This window comes from Heptranchias perlo, chromosome 29 (genome assembly GCF_035084215.1).
Source record: "Heptranchias perlo isolate sHepPer1 chromosome 29, sHepPer1.hap1, whole genome shotgun sequence".
In the NCBI taxonomy this organism is placed as follows: Eukaryota; Metazoa; Chordata; class Chondrichthyes; order Hexanchiformes; family Hexanchidae; genus Heptranchias; species Heptranchias perlo.
In genome coordinates, this window is record NC_090353.1 from 34,170,347 (window position 1) to 34,190,662 (window position 20,316).

General features: G+C 47.8%; 1 protein-coding gene across 2 annotated transcripts in view; it reads right to left on the bottom strand.

The window, feature by feature from the left end:
- LOC137299606 (beta-1,4-galactosyltransferase 2-like) overlaps nt 1–20,316 on the bottom strand; it is a 54,341-nt gene that overhangs the window by 33,293 nt on the left and 732 nt on the right. The window lies entirely within an intron of this gene.

Genomic DNA, 20,316 nt, shown 5'->3' on the forward strand with positions numbered 1-20,316 from the left:
TACTGGATTTATTAATGACTATTTTATATTCATGACCCCTAGTCCTGGTCTCCCCCTCTTCTTCTCTATGTCGACCCTATCGAACCCCTTCATAATCTTAAAGACCTCTATTAGGTCGCCCCTCGGTCTTCTCTTTTCTAGAGAAAAGAGCCCCAGCCTGTTCACCCTTTCCTGGTAACCTTTGCTACAGAAACAACCCAGAGCTTTAATCTGCTGGATGGAAGAAAGCAGAAGACACTGGGTGGAGGGGAGGGGGCAACGGGGCTTTCCACTCCACTCCCATCAGACACGAGTAAACCATCTTCCAACCTCCCTAAACCTGAGCTCATCCAAAACTCTGCTGCCTGTATCCTAACTCGCACCGAGTCCCGTTCACTCATCACCCCCCGTGCTTGATGACCTACGTTGGCTCCTGGTCTGGCAATGCCTCGATTTTAAAATGCTCTCACCCACCCACCCACCCACCCACCCACACCTCCCCCCAAATCCCTTTGTCTCTCCGCTTTTTGAAAGATTCTCAAAACCCATCTCTTTGCCCGAGCATTCAGTCGCCCCTCCTAATCTCTCCCTTTCTGGCTCGGTGCCCTCTGCTCTTGCACGGAGCAGGGAGCGCCTCGAGATATGGCGTGAATTTAAAAAAAGGCACAAATGGAAATCGTTCCTGTTTGCACGCTTCCCATGCTGCTGAGTCATGGTTGCATCGGGACTGGCAGCATTCCAGAACCCTGCCCAGGAAGTCATCTGTTAAGCCTGAAGACAGGAGAAAATATTGGGAGTCCCAAGGGAGGTGGGGGAAGGGTCAGGGTCCCTGCTCCTGATCGTCATCTAGTGACTCCTGGTGGAAAGGGCTTGTGTACGAAAGCTTCATGAGGACAGCGTGGCCTCGGCTCGACGCTCCTGTGGTCAAAGCCCCCTCCTGACCCGCATTACCTTGGGTGGCACATCTTCGGGTGGCTGTTTAGCTGAAGTATTGGAAGGGATGTTGAAGTTGGCTTCAGCTAGAGAAAGGAAAACAAAAAAAAAAAAATGGGTGGGGGGCCCTGCGCCAATGTCACCCACTGAGGAGAGACAGCGTGTAAGATTGGTCTCAACTCCCCTCTCCTGGTGGAAACCACCTCGATCTGGCTGACTGCAATTTTAACCCCAAGAGAGCGGGGTCCTCTTTAAATTGCAAATCAGGCACCGATGAGGTCATCGGGGCCCGATCTGCCATTTTAACCCGAGGCCTAAGCAGGGGGTGGGGGGAGGCAGCGGTCGCTACCCCACCAGGCCGAACCTGCCCCCACCCCTCCCAGAACCTGACCTCCCCCCCCCCCCCGGACTCCCCCCAACATTTACCTTGTGCCAGGGACCGTACCCCTGGCCTGCTGCTGCCCGATTTGACCAGCCGGGCAGACGCTTCCCGCCGAGTGCCCGGCAAGTCAGCAAGCGACAGGCTAGCCAACGGGGCCCTGCTGTTTAAAATCGGCCGAGCCTGCCCGTGTCTTTGTCTGTGTGTCTGCCGCCGCTTGGTGAGCAGTGTTCCCAGCCGGGAAGTTAAAAATTCCAACCCCGCCTGTCTGCGGAGGACAGCAGTACACTTAGTTGTGCACCCCACGGTCGAATAGCAGGCCAACACTTGCTACCTAGGCTCAACAAATGGCCACTTGGGTGAAATACTGGACGCCAACCAGCACGCATCTGAACTGTAGACCAGGATGATTCAGCCCGTGCAGGAGAGGAGGGGGAAGAGGCTGAAAAAGGAACTCTTATATATTTGAGTGTATTTGGAACTCAAATAACATTCCAGCAACTTAAAGTGTTACCAGCCCTATAGGAACTACTAAATAATAGTCAATATCCAACTTTACAGTATGGGGGCATGGTAGTGTAGTGGTTATGTTACTGGACCAGTAATCCAGAGGCCTAGACTAATAATCCAGAGAACACGAGTTCAAATCCCACCCTGGCAGTTTGAGAATTTGAATTCAGTTGAAAAAAAAAAGTTAATCTAGAATTAAAAAGCTGGTACCAATAAGAGTGATCATGAAGCTGTCGGATCGTCATTAAAATCCCTACAGGTTCACCAACGTCCTTAACCGGCACCTCCGACAGTGCAGCTCTCCCTCAGTACTGGCACTGAGTGTCAGCCTAGATGTGACTCCAGTCCTCCCAACGTGGTTGACTCTTAACTGCCCTCTGAAGTGGGCTCCTAGCCAAGCCCCTCAGTTGTATCAAACTGCTGGCAGCAGTTCAAGGCGGCGGCCCACCACCACCTTCTCAGGGCAACTACAGGGATGGGCAATAATTGCCAGCGACGCCCACATCCTGAGAATTAATTTTTTAAAAAAAACCCTCTGGGTCCTGTAGTGCACACAGAGCTCTCTTTGTTCTATGGGTGCAGAATTAAGGCAGCCTGACGCTAAATACAGCTTTGGACTTTCGCTCGATCTTCCTCTACAGTCGCTGTGAAAGGGCAGACAGAACCAGTGTATGATTAACAAAGACCCAGAATGATATCACGTTCTATTTAAAACATAGACAGCCCTGAGAGGCTGCACAATGTGCCAGAGTATTAACCGTAAGGATTACAGCAGCATCTCCTCATCGCTGACAATAACGTGACCTTAAACGCATTAAGAGCAGACGAGACTATCAAGGTTTTGATAACAGTTTAAAGCACCGTTTCCCCCACTCCGTGTGACAGTTGCAACATGGCAGGTTCAGTCTGGCTCTGCAAGCTGCTTCTTTGGCAGGCTGAAGGGGGGAGGGGAATTTACACTTGCACTGTAAGCCTTTGCAAAACTGCTCGCAGCTGTTAATGCCTTTCCGCTCTCCTTTCCTGAAGGCATTGTCTCATGCTGCGCACTTGTATGAAGTGTCAGCCTTATCTCAGTTGGTAGCACTCTCTCCTCTGAGTCAGAAGAAGGTCGTGGGTTCGAGCCCCACTCCAGAGACTTGAGCACGTAATCCAGGCTGACACCCCCAGTGCGGGTACTGAGGGAGTGCTGCACTGATGGAGGTGCCGTCTTTCAGATGGTGAAAGATCCCATGGCACTATTTCGAAGAGCAGGGGAGTGCTCCCCATTGTTGTGGCCAATATTTATCACTCAACCAACACCAAAACAGATTATTGCTGTTTGTGGGATCTTGCTCTGTGTGCAAATTGGTCATTGCTGTTTGTGGGATCTTGCTCTGTGCGCAAACTGGTTGCTGCGTTTCCCTACATTACAACAGTGACTGCACTTCAAAAAGTACTTCATTAGCTGTAAAGCTCTTTGGGACGTCCTGAGGCCCCAGCCCAGGTCGAAATTCGGATTCACATTAAAAAGGAGAGTGGCATTATGACGGATCAAACTTTGGTATCTCAAAATATTAACATATTTATTTGGTCCATGTTAGATATAATATTTATTTGGAAATTAATTGAGTAAAACGTAGGTACATTGAAGGGTTTCTGTTTTGTCCCCTCCCCAGTCTATTTGCTACTTGTCCGTAGCATGGGGTTGCCAACTCTGCTTAGATGTATTCCTGGAGGTTTCATCACATGACCGCCCACTGAAACAGCCGTTTTTAAAATCCTTCTCTGATATTTTTATAAGTAAATAAAAAATATGCACAATTTTATTTAAAATGCCCCTCTATGATTTTTCTCCCGGGTGTTGCTCGCAGCAGTGCCCTGGAGATTAATCTTTAATCCCTGGAGACTCCAGGACAATCCTGGAGGGGTTGGTAACCCTAGAGCAGCATGTGCTCCAAGCAGAAGAATCCCACACTGGAGTGAGGGACAGCAGCGCGCAGATGCGTTAACATCAACCGCATCCAATATCCTGTGCTTCACGGACTCACTTCGAGAGCTCCAGTTACTCAGAGTCATACAGCACGGAAGGAGGCCATTTGGCCCGTCTTACCTGTGCCGGCTCTTCGAAAATCTATCCAATTAGTCCCACTCCCCCTTCTCTTTCCCCAATAGCCTCACGGCATGGATGCTCCAGTCCCCCGTTTATCATTTTAAAAATGATAGAGGGATCCAATACGGCAGATACAGAGAAACTATTTCCTCTGGTGAGGGAATCCAGAACAAGAGGGCGTAATCTTAAAATTAGAGCCAGAGTGTTCAGGAGTGAAATCAGAAAGCACTTTTCCCACCCCCCCCCACACACAAAGGGAAGTGGAAATCTGGAACTCTCTCTCCCCCTCCAAAAGGCTGCGGGCACTCGCGGTCAATTGAAATTTTCAAGACTGAGATTTTTGTTAGGTGACGGTAACAAGGAATTATGAAGCAGGGGCAGGTAAATGGAGTTCAGTTACAGATCAGCCGAGATCTAACTGAATGGGGGAACAGGCTCGAGGGGCTGAATGGCCTCCTCTTGTTCCTATGTTCTAAAGTGCAGCATTTTGGATCAAGAGCAAGCCCTTGATTGGGATTATGGCCTTCAACAAAAGATTAGTGAGCGACACTACTCCACAGCCTCATCTGAATATATTGCATCATCCACTCTCAGAGCTTTTAATTATTCATCAAGTGGGAAACAGTATTAACTGGAACACAATAACAACACCAACAGTTTCAGCGAGAAGAGAGTTTTTCTGCCTGGATTAGCGACAGAACAAACTCAGTCACACAGAAAAAACAATAAATAGATGAGTCGGAAGAAGAGAGAAAAAAAAATCAAACAACCTCCAATTACTTTTTGAATTGTCCAGAGAAATATGCAAATGGCTCACTTGCTGCTAAAATGTATTCTGAGTCAGAGGTAGATGTCACAAGCATAAGGCAAAGGGGAAATATTGGGTGCTTTTATATTGTGTTGGTGCCACCAGGTCCTTTAAGCAGAGGCTTTTACACAGCCAGCTGTGAGCCAGAGGTACAACAGCTGGGCAATCTGGAGGACCAGCCCAAAAAAAAAGGGGGTTCCCCAGATTTAAAAAAAAAATTCATTCTCGGTGACAAGGCCGGCATTTATTGCCCGTCCCTAGTCGCCCTGGAGAAGGTGGTGGTGGGCCTGTTTCTAGAACTGCTGCAGTCCGTATGGTGAAGGTGCTCCCACAGTGCTGATCTGTTCAGTTAGCTGATCGCAACTGGAGAGCTACAAATGGCTAAACACCATGGGGAGCCCTGCTGAATATATGGATGGTGGACGGGGATAGGATTGGGGCGAGTCTCCATGGTCAAACAAAAAATGTCTCGTCTCCCCCCTGGTTTTTTTTTGCCATCTACAGTATCTCTATGGCAAATTAGCCATATACATCATAGATTAAAGACAGCTACTTTGCTGTGTCATGTGCTTCACAATTCTGTCACGTGCTATAAAATAAACTAGTTGCATAATGTAAAAATAAGAGAGTAAGGGCCGTTTTTATATAAAGATCTGACACCTCAATCCAGGCTCGGTAAAATGAATCTACGTCGGCTGATTGAGAGAAGCTGCACCATTTGTTATACTCTGTTCAGTTAGAGCAACTTCATGTAGGCAACCTTTGCTTGTCTCACATCCAGATTCTTTCCGTTAAATTCTTACAGCGAGCAGAACAATAAGTATGCAGGTACTAGGTGGACATTTAAAACCGACTCCAAATTAGACCCTGGTACATTATATACTTCATAGATGGATTTACCAGACACAAGTGACCAAGTTGGAGCATGGGTTTTTGGCGCTTGCACTAGCGGTCAGATTAGATTTAATCCGAAAGACCCCCTCTCACATTTTTTTTTTTAAACAGTCGGAATAATAACTGCACTCAGTCAGACAGCTGAAATCCCATTTTAATTCACCATCCCACTCCCAGCTCTCTGTCCTCAGCCCCCTACGCTGTTCCAATGAAGCTCAACGCAAGCTCGAGGAACAGCACCTCATCCTTCGAGTGCAGCGGAGCACAGAGTGAACAGCTGAGGGTTTGGTGAGCGTGGGAGTGGGGGAAGGAGGTGCTGCTTTGCCTTGCTTTTCCTAACTTTTTCCGCAGAGCGGCAGAAGACTGAGAGTGGGGATAAAAGCAGCAGCAGACCTGCAACAAGAGAAAACTACTGTGCGACGTCACAGGTGAGGCAGGAGAGTCCGAGAGGTGAGCGCAGTATAAAAGGAGAGACCGGAGAGCGGGAGGAGAGTCTGAGAGGTGAACGCAGTGTAAATCTAAGGCAAGTCACGGCAGCACAGCTCGCACCAGTGATATGCTCCTCCTGCACTATGTGGGAAGTCACGGACACTACCGGTGTCCTTGGAGACCATGTGTGCAGGAAGCGTGTCCAGCTGCAGCTACTGGCAAACCGCATTTCGGAGCTGGAGCTGCGGGTGGATTCACTGTGGAGCATCCGCGATGCTGAGATTATCGTGGATAGCACGTTCAGTGAGGTGGTCACACCGCAGGTCAAGATTACGCAGGCAGAAAGGAAATGGGTGACCGTCAGGCAGAGTAAAAGGACTAGGTAGGTAGAGCAGGAGTCCCCTGGGGCCATCTCCCTCTCAAACAGATATACAGCTTTGGATACTGTTGGGGGAGATGGCTTATCAGGGGAAAGCAGCAAGAGCCAAGTTCGTGGCACCATGGGTGGCTCTGCTGCACAGGAGGGGAGGAATAAGAGTGGCAGGGCTATAGTGATAGGGGATTCAATTGTAAGGGGAACAGATAGGCGTTTCTGCAGCCGTAAACGTGACTCCAGGATGATATGTTGCCTCCCTGGTGCTAGGGTCAAGGATGTCACGGAACGGCTGCAGGGCATTCTGGAGGGGGGAGGGTGAACAGCCAGTAGTCGTGGTCCATATCGGTACCAACGACATAGATAAAAAGGGATGAGGTCCTGCAAGGTGAATTCAAGGAGTTAGGAGATAAATTAAAAAGCAGAACCTCAAAAGGTAGTGATCTCAGTGCCACGTGCTAGTGAGTATAGGAACAGGAGAATAGACAGGATGAATGCGTGGCTGCAGGGATGGTATAGGAGGGAGGGATTTAGATTCCTGGGACATTGGGACCGGTTCTGGGGAAGGTGGGACCTGTACAAGCGTGACGGGTTACACCCGAGCAGGGCCGGGACCAATGTCCTCGCGGGGGTGTTTGCTAGTGCTGTTGGGGAAGGTTTAAACTAGAGTGGCAGGGGGATGGGAACCTGAGCGGGGAGTCAGAAGTGAGTAAAGTTGAGAGCAGCAAGAGAGGGGAAGACCCAGGGGAAATTTACAATACAAATAGTACAAACAGTTGTTCTAGAACAAGTAAAAGGGAAAAGCGTAGAGCAGCAGAAAGAAAGTGTACATTAAGCAATGCAGATAAAGTGAAAACTAGAAGGCGTAAGGCGATTATCCCACCATCAAAGCTGAAGGTCAGGCTAGGGTGTGTGGCCCAACTAAGAGTTCTATATACAAATGCACAGAGTATAAGGAATAAATTAAATGAACTACAGGTTCAAATTCAAATTGGAGGGTATGACATGATAGCTATTACTGAGACATGGCTGCAGGATGGTCAGGATTGGGAACTAAATATACCGGGTTATAAGGTCTACAGGAGAGATAGGGAAAATGGAAGAGGGGGAGAAGTAGCCTTAGTGATTCGAGATGAAATCACTTCAATGATAAAGGAGGATATAACGAGAGGTAAGCAGCCAACAGAGACCTTATGGGTTGAATTGAGAAATAGGAAAGGATCTAAGACTATAGTGGGAGTTGTGTATAGGACTCCTGGCATCAGCTCTGAAGTGCTAGATTGTATAAATGCAGAGATTAGATAAGCGTGTTACAAAGGCATAGTGGTCTTAATGAGGGATTTTAACCTTCACATAGATTGGGAAAAGCAGACTAGCAACTGTCAGAAAGGTAGTGAAATTCTTGAGTGTGTCCGGGATAGTTTTCTACAGCAGTATGTCCTAGAGGCAACAAGGGGGCAAGCCATACTAGATTTAGTAATGAGTAATGAACCAGATTTAGTTAACGACTTAACTGTGCGTGAACATCTATCCAATAGCGATCATAACATGATCAAGTTCAATGTAGTGATTGAAAGGGAAAAGAGTGAGTCAGCTGCTAAGATTCTAGACTTGGGTAAGGCCGACTTTAATGGGATGAGACAGAGACTGTCCACAGTAAACTGGGCAAATCTGTTAATGGGTAAAACGACTGATGATCAGTGGGAAATGTTTAAAGAAACATTTAACGAGATACAGAACCGGTTTATACCCCTGAGGGGCAAGAACTCTACTTGCCAAAAAAAACAGCCATGGACAACTAAAGAGGTAAGGGACAGTATAAGACATAAGGAAAGGACATACAAAAAGGCAAAAAATGGCACAGATCCTGGCGAATGGGAAAGATACAAAGATCAACAAAGGGTCACAAAACAGATAGTAAGAGCTACAAAAAGAGAGTATGAAAAGAAACTTGCAAGGGATATCAAAACCAATACGAAGAACTTTTATAGTTACATTAGGAAAAAGAGGGTGGTCAGGAGCAGTGTTGGCCCCTTAAAAACTGAAAGTGGGGATATTGTAATTGACAATGGGGAAATGGCGGACATGTTGAACAATTACTTTGCATCAGTATTTACAGTAGAAAAAGAGGATAGCATGCCGGAAATCCCAAGAAAACTAATATTGAATCAGGGACAAGGACTCAATAAAATTAATATAAGTAAAGCAACAGTAATGAAGAAAATAATAGCACTAAAGAGTGACAAATCCCCAGGACCAGATGGTTTCCATCCCAGGGTTTTAAAGGAAGTAGGTGAGCACATTGCAGATGCCCTAACTATAATCTTTCAAAGTTCTCTAGATTCAGGAACTGTCCCTCTGGATTGGAAAATTGCACGTCACTCCGCTTTTTAAGAAAGGAGAGAGAGGGAAACCAGGGAATTATAGACCAGTTAGCCTAACATCTGTTGTGGGGAAATTGCTGGAGTCTATAATTAAGGATAGGGTGACTGAACACCTCGAGAATTTTCAGTTAATCAGAGAGAGCCAGCATGGATTTGTGAAAGGTAGGTCGTGCCTGACAAACCTGATTGCATTTTTTGAAGAGGTGACTAAAGTAGTGGACAGGGGAATGTCAATGGATGCTATTTATATGGACTTCCAGAAGGCATTTGATAAGGTCCCACATAAGAGACTTTTAGCTAAGATAGAAGCCCATGGAATCGAGGGAAAAGTACGGACTTGGTTAGGAAATTGGCTGAGCGAAAGGCGACAGAGAGTAGGGATAATGGGTAGGTACTCACATTGGCAGGATGTGACTAGTGGAGTCCCACAGGGATCTGTCTTGGGGCCTCAATTATTCACAATATTTATTAACGACTTAGATGAAGGCATAGAAAGTCTCATATCTAAGTTTGCCGATGACACAAAGATTGGTGGCATTGTAAGCAGTGTAGATGAAAACATAAAATTACAAAGCGATATTGATAGATTAGGTGAAAGGGCAAAACTGTGGCAAATGGAATTCAATGTAGACAAATGTGAGGTTATCCACTTTGGATCAAAAAAAGGATAGAACAGGATAACTTCTAAATGGTAAAAAGTTAAAAACAGTGGATGTCCAAAGGGACTTAGGGGTTCAGGTACATAGATCATTGAAGTGTCATGAACAGGCGCAGAAAATAATCATAGAATCATAGAAGTTTACAACATGGAAACAGGCCCTTCGGCCCAACATGTCCATGTCGCCCAGTTTATACCACTAAGCTAGTCCCAATTGCCTGCACTTGGCCCATATCCCTCTATACCCATTTTACCCATGTAACTGTCCAAATGCTTTTTTAAAGACAAAATTGTACCCGCCTCTACTACTGCCTCTGGCAGCTCGTTCCAGATACTCACCACCCTTTGAGTGAAAAAATTGCCCCTCTGGACCCTTTTGTATCTCTCCCCTCTCACCTTAAATCTATGTCCCCTCGTTATAGACTCCCCTACCTTTGGGAAAAGATTTTGACTATCTACCTTATCTATGCCCCTCATTATTTTATAGACTTCTATAAGATCACCCCTTAACCTCCTACTCTCCAGGGAAAAAAGTCTCAGTCTATCCAACCTCTCCCTATAAGTCAAACCATCAAGTCCCGGTAGCATCCTAGTAAATCTTTTCTGCACTCTTTCTAGTTTAATAATATCCTTTCTATAATAGGGTGACCAGAACTGTACACAGTATTCCAAGTGTGGCCTTACTAATGTCTTGTACAACTTCAACAAGACATCCCAACTCCTGTATTCAATGTTCTGACCAATGAAACCAAGCATGCTGAATGCCTTCTTCACCACCCTATCCACCTGTGACTCCACTTTCAAGGAGCTATGAACCTGTACTCCTAGATCTCTTTGTTCTATAACTCTCCCCAACGCCCTACCATTAACGGAGTAGGTCCTGGCCCGATTCGATCTACCAAAATGCATCACCTCACATTTATCTAAATTAAACTCCATCTGCCATTCATCAGCCCACTGGCCCAATTTATCAAGATCCCGTTGCAATCCTAGATAACCTTCTTCACTGTCCACAATGCCACCAATCTTGGTGTCATCTGCAAACTTACTAACCATGCCTCCGAAATTCTCATTAATATAAATAACAAATAACAGCAGACCCAGCACCGATCCCTGAGGCACACCGCTGGTCACAGGCCTCCAGTTTAAAAAACAACCCTCTACAACCACCCTCTGTCTTCTGTCGTCAATCCAATTTTGTATCCAATTGGCTACCTCACCTTGGATCCCGTGAGATTTAACCTTATGTAACAACCTACCATGCGGTACCTTGTCAAAGGCTTTGCTGAAGTCCTTGTAGACCACGTCTACTGCACAGCCCTCATCTATCTTCTTGGTTACCCCTTCAAAAAACTCAATCAAATTCGTAATCAATAAGGCTAATGGAATGCTGGCCTTTATATCTGGAGGACTGGAGTACAAGGGGGCAGAAGTTATGCTGCAGCTATACAAAACCCTGGTTAGACCGCACCTGGAGTACTGTGAGCAGTTCTGGGCACCGCACCTTCGGAAGGACATATTGGCCTTGGAGGGAGTGCAGCGTAGGTTTACTAGAATGATACCCGGACTTCAAGGGTTAAGTTACGAGGAGAGACTACACAAGTTGGGGTTGTATTCTCTGGAGTTTCGAAGGTTAAGGGGTGATCTGATCGACATTTATAAGATATTAAGGGGAACAGATAGGGTGGATAGAGAGAAACTATTTCCGCTGGTTGGGGATTCTAGGAGTAGGGGGCACAGTATAAAAATTAGAGCCAGACCTTTCAGGAGTGAGATTAGAAAACATTTCTACACACAAAGGGTGGTGGAAGTTTGGAATTCTCTTCCGCAAACTGCAACTGATACTAGCTCAATTGCTAAATTTAAATGTGAGATAGATAGCTTTTTGGCAACCAAAGGTATTAAGGGATATGGGCCAAAGGCGGGTATATGGAGTTAGATCACAGATCAGCCATGAGGTCAACAATTTTAAATCATAATCACCGCTCCCATTTTCTCCGACAGCAGGTGCTGGTAATGGTCCTGCTGATGCCATTTACAGCTCCTCTGGTCCCATCTTTTGTTTCTTTACTTGTCCCATTACCACCCTCCTTCCCTTGCACCAATCATCCCTTTTGTCATTTAATCACTTCTGCCCCCCACCCTATCACAGACCTTCCCCTTTTATCAGGGAGGCGGGCGTGATGGTGGGACGTGGGCAGGGTTTGGCCGCCAACAACTGCCACGCGAGAAGTAGGCAGGCACGAAGGCCAATTTTTGTCTCAGGTTGCTAGCAGCAGTGCCCAGGAGATCAATCTTCCAGCCTTAGAGAATCCCGGACAATCCGGGAGGGTTGGCCCCCATAATTCCAAATGTACAGGCCCACAAAATTCAAACCAGCAAGAAATACAAGCATCAGTAGGCCTGGGCTTCGGGGCCCAGATTCCTAGGGCCCAGGGTCTGTACGTGGCCCTAGGTTGTATATCCCCTGACCATCCACTGTACACTGTCCCGTATGAACTTGCTTGGAAAGAGTCAGCTTGTCTCAGTATGTAGCACATAATTTAGACTGACGCTTCAGAGCAGCATGGAGGGAACGATGTGCTGTTTTTCAGATTTTCATCGCCCCACCATTGGCAGCCGTGCCTTCAGCTGCCTCGGCCCTACGGTCTGGAATTCTCTCTCTCCCTTCCTTTAAGACACTCCTTAAAACCTACCCCTTTGACCAAACTTTTGGTCACCTGTCCTAATATCTCATGTGGCTTGGTATCGAATTTTGTTTGATAATCGCTCCTGTGAAGCGCCTCGGGACGATTTACTACGTTAAAGGCGCTATGTAAATGCAAGTTGTTGTCTCTAGGAATCCCAACTAAAAACCGTGGCGATGCAAAAAAAAAACTGCTTATAATTATCCTGCTCTCAATACCCGCTGCAACTTCTCTTCCCGTAGGATAGGTTTGGACCTGTCTCAGCCCAGCTCCTATCGAGAGTGATGAGTCACATACCATTCCTGTCCTTCCATAACAAAAATAAACAACCCCTTTGAAAATTGCACTCTGTGCCAGAGAGAGAGAGAGAAAAAAAAGAGAGAAGAGAGAGAGAACCAGTTAAAAATGTTGAGTGTAACTGAATACTTTGATATAAAAACACATAATGCTGGCAATACTCAGCAAGTCAGGCAGCATCTGTGGAGAAAGAAACAGAGTTAACGTTTCAGGTCGATGACCTTTCATTAGATACTTTGACGTAGGGGCCTTGAGATGTCCTTCCAACCTTTTGAGTGGTGTAGACCTCTCTTCGCACTGAGCTGCGAATACATTTGTGATCCTACCTTGGTTTGCAATGTCAACCAAAACCTCGAATGAAGCAATAATGGTGGACAGCCCCAAGTGTTGGCCAACAGCGCGATTTTGAAAAACCTGTTATTCCTGTTCTAATTCCCTCCCCCCTTGTGCTGCCACTTACTCACTTTCCAGTGGAGCTACTGGACCAGTGATCAGGAGCAGAGACCTGGGCTGGGTTTTCTTTTCTTCCTCTTCCCAATATTCTCATTCAAATGAGATGGATTTCTTTCAGAAAATAACATTTTGGGGATACAGTATACGAGTAATTTGAGACCTGACGTGTGTGTGCGTGCGTGCACGCACACAGTGTGGCACGAGGCATTGCTGTTTTGTGGGACAGGCTGGATGGACCAGAGGGCCTTTTCCTGTCTGTCATTATCGTATGTATGCTCATATAGCAGGAAAATAGGATGTGAGGCTCACAGTACATTTTCAGTTGGGAGTATTCAAAACTATCAGTTTCAAGGGAAAATCTAGCTGCTAAATTATAATCTTTGAGAAAGGTGGTATTGGAACACAACAACTCAATGGATGTCCCAAAGCGTTTCACAACCAATGAATTACTTTTTGACGCGTAGTCCCTATTACGCAGGAAAACACAGCAGCCAATTTGCGCACAAGACCCAAGGCCGACCGGCTAATCCGCTGCGGTGCATTGGTTGAGAGACGGATGTTCACCAGGACATCGGGATAACTCCCTGCTCCCTCCTCTTCGAATAGTGCTATGGGGGCTTTAGCGACCACCAGAACTTGGCTTAAAGTCTCATCTGAAAAAACAGTACGTCATTCCATCTGTACTGTATGGTGTCAGTCCAAATTAATTGTATATCATTAAGCTAGCTGTCGGAGCGTCCCTTTGGCTCAGTGGTAGCATTCTCACCCGAGTCAGAAGGTGCAGAAGGGGTTCGATAGGTTAGACGCAGAGGGGATGTTTCCACCTGTGGGGAGTCCAAAACTAGGGGTCATCAATATAAGATAGTCACTAATAAATCCAATAGGAAATAAGTTAACAGAGAGGGTCAATGAGGGAAATATAATTGATGTGGTGCATATGGACTTCCAAAAGGTGTTTGATAAAGTGCCGCATAATAGGCTTGTCAGAAAAGTTAAAGCCCATGGAATAAAAAAGGCAGTGGCCGCATGGATTTGGAATTGGCTAAGTGACAGGAAACAGCGAGTAGTGGTGAACGATTGTTTTTCGGACTGGAGGGAGGTATACGATGGTGTTCCCCAGGGGTCGGTGCTGGGACCACTGCTTTTCTTGATATATATTAATGACTTGGGTGTACAGGGCACAATTTCAAAATTTGCAGATGACACAAAACTCGGAAGGGTAGTGAACAGTGAGGAGGATAGTGATAGACTTCAAGAGGACAAAGACAGGCTGGTGGAATGGGCGGACACGTGGCAGATGAAATTTAACGCAGAAAAGCGTGAAGTGATACATTTTGGTAGGAAGAACGAGGAGAGGCAATATAAACTAAAGGGTACAATTCTAAAAGGGGTACAGGAACAGAGAGATCTGGGGGTATACGTGCACAAATCGTTGAAGGTGGCAGGGCAGGTTGAAAAAGAGGTTAAGAAAACATACAGGATCCTGGGCTTTATAAATAGAGGCATAGAGTACAAAAACAAGGAAGTCATGATGAACCTTTATAAAACACCGGTTCGGCCACAACTGGAGTATTGTGTCCAGATCTGGGCACCGCACTTTAGGAAAGATGTGAAGGCCTTAGAGAGGGTGCAGAAGAGATTTACTAGAATGATTCCAGGGATGAGAGACTTTAGTTACGTGGATTGACTGGAGAAGCTGGGGTTGTTCTCCTTAGAGCAAAGAAGGTTGAGAGGAGATTTGATAGAGGTATTCAAAATCATGAAAGGTCTAGACACAGTAGAGAGAGAAAAAAGAAAGGGTTAAGAACCAGAGGATTTAAGGTGATTGGAAAAACAACCAAAGGCGACATGAGAAAAAACTTTTTTTTTTTAAACACAGTAAGTGGTTGTGATCTGGAATGCAAAACCTGAGGGTGTGGTGGAGGCAGATTCAAACGTGGTTTTAAAAAGGGAATTGGATTAATACTTCAAGAGACAAAGTTTGCAGGGCTACACGGAAAGGGTGGGGGAGTGGGACTAGCTGGATTGCTCTTGCAGAGAGCCGGCATGGACTTGATGGAGGCCATTCTATAATTCAGGAGAAACTTCTTTACTCAGAATGGTTTGAATGCGGAACTTGCCACCATAAGGAGTAGTTGAGGCAAATAGCATAGATGAATTTAAGGGGAAGCTAGATAAACACATGAGGGAGAAAGGAATAGAAGGATATGCTGATAGGGTGAGATGGAGTAAGGTGGGAGGAGGCTCGTGTGGAGCATAAACACCGGCATTGCCTGTTGTAAATTCTATGTAATTCTACGCATTGGCGGACCGATGTAGATCAGCAGGTTGGGGATGGATGGATGAGCATGACAATAGAATTCCAGACAGTTTGGAGCTTATGAAAGCTGGAGGTCAGCAGGATGTTAGAGAAGCCGAGTCTAGAGGTGACAAAGGTGCAAATGAGGGTTTTGACAGCAGTGGGGATGGTGGGGGCAGAGGGAAGGAGGCAAGCAATGTTGCAGAAGGAGACGAAAATGGCCTTGGGAGTGGATGGGATATCGGGTTTGAAGCTCAGCTCTGGGTTGAGCAGAATGTTTCAGTCCAGCCCAGGAGGGGCATGGTGCCAATGACAAGGGGGCAGTGTTTCTGACAGGGTACAACTTAAGTGCAAGTAGTTGCATGGACCTGAACTGGTGGAGGGAGATAAAGAAATGCAGTTCAATCACTCCTGCCCATCAGTAATAAATATACATTGCCACATCCGACTACAAGCCCCTTGTTTTTATATGGCTGCCGTGGGGAGCTGTGTCTTTTGGTAGCCTACACCACTCTCAGTAGGCGCAGTCCTGTCTTGCCTCTAATAGTACCCAATGTAATTACACAAAGGCATTTCAAATTTTGGGCCCTTTCCACTCTCAAACAACTCAGAAAAATATGCTGCAAACTCTACATTGGAACAAGAGAAGGCCATTCAGCCCCTTGAGCCTCTTCTGCCATTCTATTAGATCACGGCTGATCTGTACCTCAACTCCGTTTCCCCGCCTTTGTTCCACTGTATTTTCTAGCGGCATCATTACAGGCCATCTACAACCTTTAGAATTTTTATAACAGAAGTGCGAAGGGGAGGGTTAACATCCAACGCTCACTCTGTCCCCTTCCAAATTTTCCTTTTTCCATTTAAAGGCATTGACTCTTATTGGGCTACAGTTCTACAGGCATTGAAAACCCTCCAGTACCTCAGTCAAGTGGCCATACTCCACGTGCGAGTCTGGACAGCCAGTGTTGCCGGGATATTCAACCAGTGGCTAGGTGGAGGTCATCACAGTCCAAACCAAAGGAGAGTTAACAGAGGTGTTGAAAATTATGAGGGGTTTTTGTTAAGCGTTAACAAGCAGAAACTGTTTCCACTGGGGAGGAAGAAGAGAAAGTTCACAATAGCCTGTGTTGGAAGGTACGTGTGTTCAGGCTTGATTGTGATGCTCTCCATGGTGGGATAGGCCACCAACAGTCTCTGCCTAAGCTCACACACGGGGAGAATGGCTAATTCGGGCAAAAGGCCAGAAGGCGCCCGTGGAGCTGCAGCCCAGCAGGGCTCAGTGTCTGCAGAGGAGCAACGCAGAAAAAATGATTCCCTGCAAACTGGCCGGCAGGAACAGAACCCCACATTCCGCACACTGCTCACCCTCACGAACAATCGATAAAGTGGAGGGGAGGCGGGAGCAGCGTCCCCACCAGGACCTGTTTTAGAAAGTCAGTGACGAAGAAAAGAGTCATAGGAACAAGAGAAGGCCATTCAGCCCTTTGACCCTGTTACCCCATTCAATGGCTGATCTGTATCTTCACTCCATCTACCTGCCTTGGTTCCGTAACCCTTCAAACTCTTGCCTAACAAAAAAAAAAATCTATCAATCTCAGTTTTGAAATTGTCAATTGACCCCCAGCCTCAGCTTTTTCGAGGCGGGGAGAGCGCAAATAGAGAGTTCCAGATTTCCACTACCCTGTGCGTGAAGTGCTTCCCGATATCACCTCTGAACAGCCTAGCTCTAACTTCAAGGTTATCAAGATCCCCAGGAGACCGGTACAAGTCCCAGAGTCTCATACAGTAAACGGAATTCGACTTAGTTACTGTAAAACAATGGCCCTGCAGATAATCAACTTGCTTTAGATTTGCTCTTGTGGATCACTGCATACTGCTGGTGATTTCATTAAAAAGGGACTGACCAAGTCAAGAGGGAAAAAGGTTTGTGAATTAACATTTGTGTAAAAGACAGACAGGCTTGCATTTATATAGCACCTTTCACAGCCTCAGGATGTCCCAAAGCGCTTTACAGCCAATGAAGTACTTTTTGAAACGTAGTCACTGTTGTAATGTAGGAAACGGGGCAGCCAATTTGCGCACAGCAAGATCCCATGAACAGCAATGTGATAATGACCAGATAACCTGTTTTAGCGATGTTGGTTGAGGGATAAATATTGGCCCAGGACACCGGGGAGAATTTCTTCGAAATAGTGCCGTGGGATCTTTTACGCCCTCCTGAGAGGGTAGACAGGGCCTCGGTTTAACATCTCATCTGAAAGACGGCACCTCCGACAGTGCAGCACTCCCTCAGTACTGACCCTCCGACAGTGCAGCACTCTCTCAATGCTGCACCGGGACTGTCAGTTTAGATGCTTCAGTTGTCCAGGGCTTTGGTCAGACCCCATCTGGAGTTACTGTGTTCAGTTTTGGGCACTGCACTGGAGTAAGGATATATCGGCCTTGGAGGGGGTGCAGCACAGTTTCACCAGAATTATACCAGGGCTCAGAGGGGTAAATTATGAGGACAAATCCTAACTTAAGTGTCATCTGCAAAAATGGATATACAACTCAATATTCCTTCATCCAAATCATTAACATATAGGGTGACAAGTTGAGGCCACAGAACAGATCCCTGGGGACCATCACTTGTCACATCCCGCCAATCAGAGTGCCCATCCTTTCTCCCCGCTCTCGGCCTCCTGCCTCCCAACCAATTTCCACCCCAAGTCACAAGGCTACCTCCAATTCTGTGCACTCTTTATTTTGGCCAATAACCTTCAATTCCTTCAATTATCCTGCACCCCCCCCCCCCTCTCCTCCTCTGAAGGCACCGACCCCTCACTGGGGTACGATTCCACAGGCAATGGGATGACTTCCGCTATCTCCTCCAATTGGGTCACATTCTTCCCGAGAGGCTATTCGACCATGGAGGGCATCAGAGCCAAGCCTTGCCGCTGGACGCAAAGTTTAAAAACAAAAACAAAAGATACTGGGGGGGGGAGGGGTAGGTTTGAAGGGTAAAATATCTCATTACAACCCGAAAACCTCTCCGTGATTAACCCCCAAACATTAAATACTTACCGTTCCACCTTAAATCAATTTGAAGAGACAAACTAAAGGTTTGCGTCTGATATTACAACACAACCAAAAGATTCTGCTGTTCCCATCTGCCAGAAATCGAGCTCAGAAAGGTCTTCAAACACATTACAAAAAATAATGAAACATGTATCGAGATAAAATAGTATTTAGTCCTGTGAGGTTATTTTAGGAGAGGAAGGAGGGAGAGGAAGGAGGGAGAGGAAGGAGGGAGAGGAAGGAGGGAGAGGAAGGAGGGAGAGGAAGGAGGGAGAGGAAGGAGGGAGAGGAAGGAGGGAGAGGAAGGAGGGAGAGGAAGGAGGGAGAGGAAGGAGGGAGAGGAAGGAGGGAGAGGAAGGAGGGAGAGGAAGGAGGGAGAGGAAGGAGGGAGAGGAAGGAGGGAGAGGAAGGAGGAGAGGAAGGAGGGAGAGGAAGGAGGGAGAGGAAGGAGGAGAGGAAGGAGGGAGAGGAAGGAGGGAGAGGAAGGAGGAGAGGAAGGAGGGAGAGGAAGGAGGGAGAGGAAGGAGGAGAGGAAGGAGGGAGAGGAAGGAGGGAGAGGAAGGAGGGAGAGGAAGGAGGGAGAGGAAGGAGGGAGAGGAAGGAGGGAGAGGAAGGAGGGAGAGGAAGGAGGGAGAGGAAGGAGGGAGAGGAAGGAGGGAGAGGAAGGAGGGAGAGGAAGGAGGGAGAGGAAGGAGGGAGAGGAAGGAGGAGAGGAAGGAGGGAGAGGAAGGAGGGAGAGGAAGGAGGGAGAGGAAGGAGGGAGAGGAAGGAGGGAGAGGAAGGAGGGAGAGGAAGGAGGAGAGGAAGGAGGGAGAGGAAGGAGGGAGAGGAAGGAGGGAGAGGAAGGAGGGAGAGGAAGGAGGGAGAGGAAGGAGGGAGAGGAAGGAGGGAGAGGAAGGAGGGAGAGGAAGGAGGGAGAGGAAGGAGGGAGAGGAAGGAGGGAGAGGAAGGAGGGAGAGGAAGGAGGGAGAGGAAGGAGGGAGAGGAAGGAGGGAGAGGAAGGAGGGAGAGGAAGGAGGAGAGGAAGGAGGGAGAGGAAGGAGGGAGAGGAAGGAGGGAGAGGAAGGAGGAGAGGAAGGAGGGAGAGGAAGGAGGGAGAGGAAGGAGGAGAGGAAGGAGGGAGAGGAAGGAGGGAGAGGAAGGAGGGAGAGGAAGGAGGAGAGGAAGGAGGGAGAGGAAGGAGGGAGAGGAAGGAGGGAGAGGAAGGAGGGAGAGGAGAGGAGGAGGGAGAGGAAGGAGGGAGAGGAAGGAGGGAGAGGAAGGAGGGAGAGGAAGGAGGGAGAGGAAGGAGGGAGAGGAAGGAGGGAGAGGAAGGAGGGAGAGGAAGGAGGGAGAGGAAGGAGGGAGAGGAAGGAGGGAGAGGAAGGAGGGAGAGGAAGGAGGGAGAGGAAGGAGGGAGAGAGAAGGAGGGAGAGGAAGGAGGGAGAGGAAGGAGGGAGAGGAAGGAGGGAGAGGAAGGAGGGAGAGGAAGGAGGGAGAGGAAGGAGGGAGAGGAAGGAGGGAGAGGAAGGAGGGAGAGGAAGGAGGGAGAGGAAGGAGGGAGAGGAAGGAGGGAGGAAGGAGGGAGAGGAAGGAGGGAGAGGAAGGAGGGAGAGGAAGGAGGGAGAGGAAGGAGGGAGAGGAAGGAGGGAGAGGAAGGAGGGAGAGGAAGGAGGAGAGGAAGGAGGGAGAGGAAGGAGGGAGAGGAAGGAGGAGAGGAAGGAGGGAGAGGAAGGAGGGAGAGGAAGGAGGGAGAGGAAGGAGGGAGAGGAAGGAGGGAGAGGAAGGAGGGAGAGGAAGGAGGGAGAGGAAGGAGGGAGGAGGAAGGAGGGAGAGGAAGGAGGGAGAGGAAGGAGGGAGAGGAAGGAGGGAGAGGAAGGAGGGAGAGGAAGGAGGGAGAGGAAGGAGGGAGAGGAAGGAGGGAGAGGAAGGAGGAGAGGAAGGAGGAGAGGAAGGAGGGAGAGGAAGGAGGGAGAGGAAGGAGGGAGAGGAAGGAGGGAGAGGAAGGAGGGAGAGGCAAGGAGGGAGAGGAAGGAGGAGAGGAAGGAGGAGAGGAAGGAGGAGAGGAAGGAGGGAGAGGAAGGAGGGAGAGGAAGGAGGGAGAGGAA